The sequence below is a fragment of the Macrobrachium rosenbergii genome, chromosome 11, assembly GCF_040412425.1.
Source record: "Macrobrachium rosenbergii isolate ZJJX-2024 chromosome 11, ASM4041242v1, whole genome shotgun sequence".
Lineage (NCBI taxonomy): Eukaryota > Metazoa > Arthropoda > Malacostraca > Decapoda > Palaemonidae > Macrobrachium > Macrobrachium rosenbergii.
The window spans coordinates 16,699,635-16,707,134 of record NC_089751.1 but is presented as its reverse complement, the minus strand read 5'-3'; the positions used below and the strand labels follow the sequence as shown (position 1 = coordinate 16,707,134).

The window sequence follows — 7,500 nt, the reverse complement described above, 5'->3', positions numbered from 1 at the left end:
TTAACAACGAAAGGTTCAAATCGAATTGCAGAGACACCTGAATTCTTACCTTTTCGAAACATTGGCAGCTGTTGCTCTGAAAAGAAAGAGAAGTTGGTTATCAATAATCTGAAAAGAATGTGCATTTAATTCAAGTTTTCAGGAAGTATTAATTAGCATTATTCGTTATTCAATTCTAGTGTGCCATATGGCTCATATATACAAACAAGATATGCAAAACACACACACACATATATATATATTATATATATTTATGTATATATATATATATATATATATATATATATATATATATATATATATATATATATATATATATATATATATATACATACACACATATATGTATGTATGTATGTATTTCACTATACAATATGATCATAAATGGAGATATCACTGAGCTAGAAATGCTCTTACATATACTCGTATATTCAGGAGAATGTCTCTTGTCTAACAGTCTCGTACAAAAATAGTTTTGGTCACGTGCGTGTTTCTTTTTTATTTACTTTGACCAGAAGCGTTATAATCAAGGAACACACTTCCTCCGAGTACTTGTTTGATTTACGGGTATACTAAAAGGATAAAAATCACTACTAAAATCCTGCTTATATATATATGTAAGATAAGATCAAAGGCCTTTATGGTAATGTCAAAAGCTGCTTCACGTAATACTTTTACACAAGATTATTGACAATAATGGAAGAAGGAAAAAAGGAACGAAAAGGGATGACCGAGAATGTACCCAAAAGGCGAAGGAACACTAATGATGTCCGGGAAGGTGGAAGAGTCACAACTTACGTATAAAATGTCACTGGAACTTAGGCTCACAAGAGTTCTAGAGAACAAAGCAAAGATTAAAAGAGAGAAGGCAGGCAGGGTTGAGTGAGGGGAGTTGTACTCAAGTACTTCTATACAGCACGTGTACTTTCGAAGTAAACAAACGAGAAAGTACACTCTCCCAGTTACGTCGGAAAATCAACAGCTCTTAGAGAGACCAACGTTTGATACAAAGTAAAACTTTGATACGGTGGACGTGAATGAGTAATTATAAACACCAAGTTTTTCATGTTTACATGTTCTCGTGTGGGCGTGCAGTTACGTCTTCAAAGGCTGATTTTATGTGACACGTATTTTTCAAGTACATTATTGTTACTCTATACATATACTGGATATTTATATAAATATATTTATGTATGTATGTATATATATATATATATATATATATATATATATATATATATATATATATATATATATATATATATATATATAGAAATCATCAACACACAATCACATGTGGAACAGAAATACGTCAGGATCGAACCCAGGTCTCCACCTGAGAGACCTGGGTTCGATCCTGAAGTCTTATATATATATATATATATATATATATGCATGTAATTCAAGAAAGCTCTTACATAAATGAAAATGTAGTTGTTGACCATTACAAACGGAATAATGTCTAACTAAAGTACTGAACTGCAATAAAAACAAACGAGACTTAAAAGACAAAGGAGTTGTTTAATAACTGCAATTCTTACAAACCTGAAAATGGAAAGAGTTAATTACTTGATAACCAATGGATTAATCACCTAAATATATAATTATAAAAACAATAACAATATAAATGAAGTAATATTACACATATAAGGACAATAAAAATAAAAAGAAATTATAACAATACACATGTACATGATAAAATAAAAGAAAAAAATAATAGGAACAATAATACAGCCACCATTCTACAGTAGAACACATAAAAGCAATCTTGTGATACTCTTGACACTCTCCAGTCCTTTATCCATAATGAGATTGTCTAATTTGTACATACGAAGGGGGTAAGTTCAAGTTTTCAGGAAAACGTCATTAACAAAGAGTAGATTCAATTATATTCCTGCTAGTGCAATTATTACGAAATAAAGTTTCTGTTATATTCGTATAATCGACAGGATGATCAAAATTACTGAGATGGACAAAAAGAGGAGGAACTGTTCTAACAGATATTAATGTTGATTTAATCTAGTTGACGATTCTTGCAAAGCACAAAATCTTGTTCCTTTAATACAACAAGTAAAAAATGCGCCGAAGTTTCTTCCGGGCATTCGACTTTTCTGTACAGCCTCTATAGCGTATAATCAAGGCCACCGAAAATAGATCTATCTTTCGGTGGTCTCGGTATAATGCTGTAAGAGCCGCAGCCCATGAAACTTTAACCACGGCCTGGTGGTGGCCTATCTTATATCGTTGCCAGACACACGATTATGGCTAACTTTGACCTCAAATGAAATAAAAACTACTGAGGCTAGAGGGCTGCAATTTGGTATGTTTGATGATTGGAGGGTGGGTGATCAACATAGCAATTTGCAGCCCTCTAGCCTCAGTAGTTTTTAAGATTCTGAGGGCGGACAGAAAAAGTGCGGACAGAAAGAAGTGCGGACAGAATAAAGTTCAGACGGACAGACAAAGCCGGCACAATAGTTTTCTTTTACAGACTACTAAAAAAGGAACATGTCTCCGAAACACATAATAAAATCCACGGACAAGGAACACTCACGTGACTACGACGACAAGCAAAAATGCGAAGCACAATTTACAGAAAAAGAATTGAGGACGAAAGAAATAATGACTTGGGAGAGAGAGAGAGAGAGAGAGAGAGAGAGAGAGAGAGAGAGAGAGAGAGAGAGAGAGAGAGAACTTGAGGAATTCGCCGAAGGGTCCCACACTGACCCACACAGGAATTCCACAACTGGAATTCTTCGTAAAGTCTTCGAAAAATACCGTCGTGACGTCACCGCGTCTTGAATTGCTGGTGGTGGCGGCGGCGGCGGTGGACTGGTGTGTGGGGGGCGGGATAATCCCTTCAGAACGAAGGAGGACAATTAAACCGCCGAACTCCCGAACTTTCAAATCTTTGTCGTGACTCAAATGAAATTCCTGATAACAGAGAAATTGTTTTCAACAGTTTCCTGAAAAATCCCTCATAATTATGAGGGAAAATTGATGACTGAACTCCCTAAATCATTACGGTTTTACTTGTCCCCTTCATCTTTTCCTTTGATCAATTAACGCGCTTTCAAGAATGCCAATTATAGGACGACTTGCAGGAAACACGAGGAAATATTAAAGAAAGGAAAATAAAGGTGATCCAAGAACGCAGAAATAGTGGAGAGAAATTAAGTGTTCAAATGACACTCCTGACTTTTTCAGACGTGGAGTACATAATACGATCAGTGAAATGATAAATTTTCAATGTAAAAGCAAGTATAAGAAATCACGCTTGTGTAGTAAATGATTATAGTAAATGATTATATATATATATATATATATATATATATATATATATATATATATATATATCTATCTATCTATCTATCTATATATATATATATATATATATATATATATATATATATATATATATATATATATACACATATACTGAGTTCTGCAATAAACCTTATCAATAAATGTGCAACTTTAAGAGAACATACTTTAATGTATATAAATTTTTTAGATGTACATAAATTTATACATATAGTTACATACATATATACATGCATATATATATATATATATATATATATATATATATATATATATATATATATATATATATATATGAGAGAGAGAGAGAGAGAGAGAGAGAGAGAGAGAGAGAGAGAGAGAGAGAGAGAGATAGAGAGGTTTATGATCAATCTTAGTCCCTCATTATGAAAGATATAATGACTATATGCATGTGTTAGACTGACGGATCGGATAAAAGTTGACCTAATTACTTAGTGAATGCTAACGGATATGATGTCGTCGACAAAATTGATATTTATTTATAGTTATAATGTCAATTTTCGTCTTTTCTAAAGAAGCTAAAACCGACCCCCAATTCAATTATACAAATGGTTGAAATTAAATTGATTATACTGTTGAATAGCCATTCTAACAACAAGAGATAATATCTTCTGTCCTTTTTTACTAAAACGCGGTTCATTTACAGACCTAAATAAATTAACCGGAGGCCTCACTCTGTATTGGCAAGTAATTCGAGATCATAACAGTAAAGTAGTAATTACAGCAAATGGATCTTCGGAGTATACCTAATTAATGAAAGGTATGTTTAATGAGAGAATAAATTGCATGCAATGTAACCGACCACTCTTTTACTGCTTATTAAGACGCCAAACCCTTAAGAGAGCTATTTGGCCACTAAGCATAACGGAAGTTTATTTAAGCACAATAATTATGTGTAAATAAACTTATGTTGTGCTTAGTGGCCACATAAATAACCAAACAATCACATCAGCATGGAATATATAAAAAAAAGAGATCGCAAGTTTCATTACTACCAGAATTTCTGTGCCCCAGCAGAAGCGTAACCCCTCAAGGCGATATTACAGACCTTTTTCGTTTTCGGAAAGACTCGAACTAGAGGACCCAGATTTATAAATCCATCACGGTATTCACTTGGCAACGGGAGGGGTAAACACACAAAGAAACACATACATACATCAATACATAACTGAAAAGGCGCGTACCCACTTCAGAACAGGGTACTTCCTGAATAATCTGAACGAATATAGTTGATTCTTAAGCGATTTTGGTACTTAACCACTGGAAGAGAAGACAGAGTTCAGTACTCTGTTAGAGATGACCCATCAGAATTTTTCAAAATATAACTGAAGAACAGCTAAGAATTTTTTTCACTGAAAATCCGTATTGAACTGCTTAAAACAAATAGAATAAAATTATGTAATTAATATAAGGAAAAATCTCCGAAGATGGAATGAAGTAAACCTGGTTCATTCAATCCCGTAGATTTTATATACCCGAGATGTTTCGCGACCTTCAAAAGGATTCCCCCGGTAGAAGCTAAGCGAGCATGGCCTCGGCTAACATTATTATCATAGGTGCGTTCTATCCGCAAATTGCTTCAGGAATGCGATTACCGTGGGCGAGATCCCTAATGCTTCAAACAGTCAGGTCATTAGTGCAGGGAGAAGGACAATAGGTTCAAATAGGGGAAGGCACTGCATAGGAAGTACGGGTAGAGTGCTGTTTCACATAAGAAACAAGTAAAAAATGCGCTGAACTCTATTCGGCGCAATCGAGTTTTCTGTACAGCCCATATAGCGCATAATCAAGGCCAACGAAAATAGGTCTATCTTTCGGTGGTCTCTCTAATCCTGTATGAGCCGCGGCCCATGAAACTTTAACCACCGCCTGGTGCTGGCCTTTCCTATATTGTTGCCAGAAGCACGATTATGGCTAACTTTAACCTTAAATAAAATAAAAAACTACTGAGGCTAGAGGGCTGCAACTTAGTATGTTTGATGATTGGAGGGTGGATGATCAACATACCAATTTGCAGCCTCTAACCTCACTAGTGTTTAAGATCTGAGGGCGGACAGAAAAAGTGCGGAAAGAAAAAAGTGCGGACAGAATAAAGTGCAGACGGACAGACGAAGCCGGCACAATAGTTTTATTTTACAGAAAACTAAAAACCTATTTTTATGATAAATGAAATTTAGCAGTTCTTTGAATTAAAAAATGATGAAATTTAGTAAAAGTATCTTATTTTTAAAAAATCGATTATATTGAAAAGGCTGGTTTCATCAAGTACATCAAACAAAATCAGTTCCATTATAGAAGCGAACATTAACAACGTCGTAGAAGAGAGGGGAATTCTACATAAAAAAAGAAGAAGTTTCTTTACAGGAACATCGTAGAAGCAAACCAGGTCACAGGGCAAAAGCCGGTAGCAGATGTACAAATGGAGAGCGAGATTATTGATCAGAGCGAACCCAGTTCCTCGACAGTAAAGCAAAAATCAACATGACAGATGCAACTAAAGCTCTTTAGCAGAAATTATGTCAAGTAAAATCATGACAGCGAACCCGATCAGCGTCTTGAAACGAGGCCTAACACGTGAAAACGGGAGGGACGCGTATCTTTTCTACAGAAAGAAAGTTACTGGATAAAAATATTCGAAAGGAAAAAACGGAGACACTTGGTTGAAGTAATCTACGTGGTCCACCCTCCACTTTCCTTTTTTATCAGTCACGATTGCGTATTTACGCAGACATATTTTAGTTTTCCACACATCTTGCTGGAAAGAAGCGAATTAAGCACTGAAATACAAATAAATCTGGAAACCAAAGGTTTAGTTGACAAAAGAAGTCTTAGTAAATGATGCTCAAAACGAGAACGTAAAAGCTAAACTTCTTCGTTTTAACGTGCTTTTTTCCCATTTTCTATATGGGGTAAGCACGATGCCTTCTTTATGAAGGACTTTGATTTGGCGTTGGGGTAGGCCGTAGCCTCCATCGGCTGCCCTGCCTGACATCGCTTAGACCCCGGTAACGATGTGTACGTGTATCGTGCCAACCCCCAGCTCCCTTTCTCCCAAGCAGCGAGGAGAACTGGGCGGGTGGCCTAGGTCGACAGTTCGAGACGTGTGAGGTGTCTGTTATGTTTTTAGAAGGTGTTGCAGTGGCTTTGTTTATGTGTGCATTAGTCTGTAACACCCATTTGCTTTTCAGCAAACCTATCCGTTGATTACATACGTAATCCCGGGGTGTCTACACGGATAGCAAAGTGTCCGCCTTCACTGACCAGTCGGCTGCGGATTTGAACCCGCGCCACGGACCTCTACGAAGTCCTAGGCCGCTGCTCTACCGACTGAGCTACCGAGGCTCTGAGGACGTAAAAGCTAAACAAATTAAGGAATAGAAAAAAAGAGCAAAACCGGAAGACAATTTAGCCAAATTATCAGAACGTTAATGAACCATAATATTCTTACAGCTAAAACTAAAAAAAAATCTGCACAACGTACACCAAAAAAATCTGTTCATAAGAAAAAATAAACGGATCTGGTTGGTATGCCCCTTATGCAACTAGTATATACAGATTGCTCACAGTGAACTCACTAATTACCTTTTAAGAATATCTGTCGATTATCCCTTTTGAAAATAATAACGACCAAACTTCCTTTGACTTTCTTTTTTTAAACAGCAACATAAGCCAAAATTTCTACGAAGACAAAAAAGCTTACTAAGACTGGAAAGGCTTTTTTTTTTGGCGTCGACTCCAATATAACAAGCAGTTTTAGGATAAAGTAAATTAGCCGATAATTTTGTTTTCCTTTTTTTTGAAGGGAACTTTTATTCATGTAACCGTAATTATGAAACCGGACCATTTTATTTTTATCTGGAAATATTTTTATGGAAAGTGTTTAAGACCACTGAATGGGCTGAACTCTATATGGGAGTCAATGATTGGTTGGCCAGAAGGCGAAACGGACCAATCAGTGGGCCTAGATTCTTATGCTCCCCGATAAGCGAATGATTAATATCCAGTAATATTACATTATTTAAGTTTTAATCTATTGGGCATTCCATATTTTATTCATTAAACTTCGTTATATTTCAAACTGCTTAACATTCTTTGCTGAGCGATAATCATTTTCTTGCCAATATGATCAACGGTGAAAAAAAAGATCGCAAAAGC

The 7,500-nt window shown here is 35.7% G+C and overlaps 1 protein-coding gene across 3 annotated transcripts in view; it reads right to left on the bottom strand.

The window, feature by feature from the left end:
• Positions 1-7,500, bottom strand: part of LOC136843197 (metabotropic glutamate receptor 5-like) — a 549,708-nt gene that overhangs the window by 91,204 nt on the left and 451,004 nt on the right. For all 3 annotated transcript variants that reach the window (XM_067111270.1, XM_067111272.1, XM_067111271.1), the window contains exon 5: positions 50-76. The gene's annotated coding sequence lies outside the window, so the exon portion shown is untranslated. The remainder of the gene's footprint in view (positions 1-49; positions 77-7,500) is intronic.